The sequence below is a fragment of the Sinocyclocheilus anshuiensis genome, unplaced genomic scaffold (assembly GCF_001515605.1).
Source record: "Sinocyclocheilus anshuiensis isolate Anshui unplaced genomic scaffold, SAMN03320099.WGS_v1.1 scaffold714, whole genome shotgun sequence".
Taxonomy (NCBI): Eukaryota; Metazoa; Chordata; class Actinopteri; order Cypriniformes; family Cyprinidae; genus Sinocyclocheilus; species Sinocyclocheilus anshuiensis.
The window spans coordinates 372,012-376,358 of NW_015546068.1; the positions used below are offsets into that span (position 1 = coordinate 372,012).

The following is a 4,347-nucleotide window of genomic DNA, read 5'->3' on the forward strand; positions in this document are numbered from 1 at the left end:
GTTGTGCTGTTCTGTTGTAAATAAATCTTAACCAATGATTCCTAATTGCATCTACTTCCAGAAGGCCAAATAAAGTGCTTTTGCTTTCGCACTGAAACACAGCGTCTCCCTGACATGGCTGCATCAACACTACTGCTGTTCCTGAAACCACGCCTTCTTTCTTTGCGTGCACATTTGGGCGGCATTATGCTAATATTTCCACATAGTGACATAGATATGTGGGGGCGTGTTAGAACGAGGTGTTTTAGGTAGGCGTGGCTGACTCTTAACTTTTATAAAGAATATCTCTTTGGATTTGAGACTTTAGTCTTTGCAACTTTACAGATCTTCTTTATGCACCAAGAGCTTGTAACACTTCAAAGAGAAAGGAAAAATTGAAATCGTATCATATGACCCCTTTAAGTCGCCGGGGTATATTTGGAGCAATAGCCAAAAATACATTGTATGGGTCAAAATGATTAATTTTTCTTTTATGCCAAAAATCATTAGGACATCAAGTAAAGATCATGTTCCATGAAGATATTTTGTAAATTTCCTACTGTAAATATATAAAAACGTAATTTTTAATTAGTAATATGCATTGCTAAGAACTTAATTTGGACAACTTTAAAGGCGATTTTCTCAGTATTTAGATTTTTTTGCACCCTCAGATTCCAGATTTTCAAATAGTTGTATCTCAACCAAATATTGTACTATCATAACAAACCATACATCAATGGAAGGCTTATTTATTCAGAATTCAGATGATGTATAAATCTCAATTTTGAAAAATGTACCCTTATGACTGGTTTTGTGGTCCAGGGTCACATATATTTTAAAATTGATCAGTTTATTGAACCTTTAGACAGAATATAAAAAAGTTTGTATATGTGGTTTTTGTTGAGTGTCACATGTGATACATTAAGCTTTTATGGCTCGTATCCTATGATATAGGAGGATATGGAGCTCATACTCGAGGAAGAAAAAGAATTGAAGTGATGATAGCTTGTAATATAAATCAATGAGATCTTCATAACAGTATAACAGACTACTTACATAAAGTGATATAAATATCAGTTGTCACTTTATCTCCCGATAATGTCTTATGTCTTAAGATGATATTTAAATGCTTAGATTGATGATCAAAGCTCAAAACATATAATGCAATGCAATACAATGATGATGAACAAATAAACGTTCCTCAAAAGCCTGATGATCATATTTGAAACTCACATTTTAACATAATGTATGGATAATCAAGTAAAGCTAAAATGTTTCAATCCAGTAAGTGTTCATCTTGAAATAGTACTAACAGTATAAAAGTAATTCTTAATCATGCTTGCAATTTAATCATGTTGATCATTTAGAGGCCTTAGAAATAAAAAATGATACAGTAGGTTTTTTGGGCTAAATAGTAATTCTGTAAAGAAGTTTTATGTCTTATTTGTCTACAAAACTAATTTCAAGTGTCCAAACCCAAAGTCTTTCTGGGGTGAGTTATTCCTTCCATTTATTTACACTTTTGTATAAAAACAATACACTCATTTTGCTACAATTTGGTCAAAATTCCTCAGATGTTTGCATTTACAAATTTAGGGTCTCATTGCAGATCCGCTCACTGCTCTTTGGGGCTGTATACAGCGATGGAGGGCATGGTAAGACTGCGGATTTGCCCAGCCTGGTCTGTGCCAGTGACACAGAGGAGTGACTCGGGTAACAACGTAAGCTAACCTGATGCAGGTAACACCCACTGCAAGAATGCATGGACTTTACTGCATAAGGCCTACAGCATGTTTTCTGCAGTTAAATGTCATACTTTACTAAACATTTGGGTTGTTTTAAGGTTGAAATCTATTAAATTTGACATGTTCCTTAAATATTGCTGTCAAGGCTATCGCTAGGTCTTGTTAGTGCACACATCTTGTATTATTTTATTACTGTAAAAAAGCTGTAAGCTAGCTTTGTTCTTTGTAATGTAAAAATTATGTCATGGGTTAAAACTGTTCTTGGAGAGAGGAAAGGAAAACTCTAGGACAATAGTAAAGTGGGGCACAATCACTCTCTGTTGCATAGCTGAGGAATGTCAACCTAAACACACAGTTCAGATGAGTTCGGTCACCATGGAGAAGATAAATCAAAACTTCAAAACAAACATTCTTGAGGACTGAAGGACTCCGTGTTCTGTGTGTCCACCGCGGAAGCTTTGACTCACTGCTTTAAAATGCTGCCCGAGAAGCGATCGTTATGTAAGACTGCAGCAATTACTGTTATTGTACACATACCTTGCCGCATTATCCAGAGAAAGCCTTGTGTTTCGCATGACTGTTGAATTGAAAAAATATGTCCGTTAGAAGCTTGACAATACAGATTGTGTCAGAGTTGAGCTGGACAGCCGTGCAAAACAGAATAACTTAATTTCACTCGCCTTTTAGAGGCATTTTGTCATTTGAGCTCTTAATGTGATGGTTCAGTCAATCGCTATTGTATTAGTTCATGCTCATGATATCGGGGTCACAACCATTACTGCTGGTTTTGTTGACTGCTGACAAACAAATTTAGTCTCCAGCCACTTACCGGTGATGGTAATGTGCGCAGTATTTCAGGCTGTCATGCCCTTTGTAACAATTTACACCTCAGTTGAGCATAAAATGTAGGAAAACCACAAACTGTTGCAGTTACACTATAAAATGTATACAGGCTTGATGCATATAAAAATGCAAAGAAATGGAAGCCTTAAAGCTGAAGTGTGTCATTTTGTCAATTATTTCTCTTCAGGAGAACAATGTACCAATGGTTCATATATAGATGACTTAATTAAACACTTCTGCTTTAAAGGAATAGTTCATCCGAAAATGATTTGCTGAAAATGTTCTCATCCTCAGGCCATCCAAGATGTAGATGAGTTTGTTTCTTCATCAGAACAGATTTGGAGAATTTTAGCATTCCATCACTTGGATCACCAATGGATCCTCTGCAGTGAATGGGTGCCGTCAGAATGAGAGTCCAAACTGTCACTTCTGGCCATTCATAATGCTTCCTCGAGTGAAAAAGTCCATTTCCAGTTGTCTTCTCACATTAAAACCCACAGACATACTTGTTTAGAACTGTTTTGGACCATTTTTGCCTTGTAAACGGTGCTTGAATCAGACAAGACGACTTTTTCTCTGGAAAAAGCAATGTTATGGATAGAGGACTTGAATTTTAGCAGGAAGTGACAGTTTGAAGTTAAAAACATCTTAATTATGGATTTTTTTCTTATTTCATGCAGCACTTCACTGCTCAAGGTGTTAACTAATGGACTGGAGTGGTGTGGATTATTGTGATATTTTTATCAGCTGTTTGGGCTCTCATTCTGACGGCACCCATTCACTGCAGATGATCCATTGGTGAGCAAGTGATGGAATGCTACATTTCTCCAAATCTGATGAAGAAACAAACTCATCTACAACTTGGATGGCCAGAAATCACTATAGAAATAGATCAAGAGAAAAGCAATGGCTGCTTTCTGCAGGTGGCCATGAAGATTCATCCGATGGTGTAATCCAGTTAATTAATCAGGATGCAAATGGGTTGTGTGATTAGAATAGCTAGGTAGCTGAAACAAGCAAAGGTGTTTGTGTGGGTAGACATCACTCTCGTCTCCTGTAGTGTGACATGCTATACTTCATCTAGGACTATTCTTGTATAATTATTATACATGCCTCTTTTATTAATCATATTAATTGAGAGATTACATGCAGCATTTGCTCTTTTAAAAATTAATTTGTCACACAGCAGAGCCTTTAAGTAAACCGCAAATGCTATTTTTAAAGGACAAAAAAAAAGCACCCAGCTCTGTTACAATTACAAAAGTATTTGTAAAATTGGAGAGAAACCACAAGATTTAATGTATATTATATATAGGAACTATTAATTAATATTTTTAAGATTATTAAATATTAATATTTCTTAATATTTCACATTAAATACAACTATTGACAGCATCTGTGACATTATCACAGAGCATAATTTAGACACTTCAGTTTAATATTTACTCTAAAACAGAGAAACACTAATTTACTGAGAAAAACCATGACCTACAGAAGTTATAAAAATATAACTTTATTAGATCATGTGATCCATGACATACCCACCGAAAGCATTCACAGATGCTAGCATTAGCTTTGTGCATAAACACATCGAGGGATATTTTAAAATTAAGTTTTACATAAAAAAAAGGGAAGAAAAATACTTTTAACACAGAATCCACACAATTATCAAATATACTCTCATATACATCTGATGTGTAATAGCCTACACTTTGCAAATGCATACATCTCATAGATAAATATACAGCCAATTTTCCAAACATCTACATATCGTAAACGT

General features: G+C 35.2%; 1 pseudogene; it reads left to right on the forward strand.

Moving 5' to 3' along the window:
• Positions 1-1,773, forward strand: part of LOC107699622 (cell cycle checkpoint control protein RAD9A-like) — a 10,187-nt pseudogene extending 8,414 nt beyond the window's left edge.
• The last annotated feature ends 2,574 nt before the right edge of the window (positions 1,774-4,347 follow it).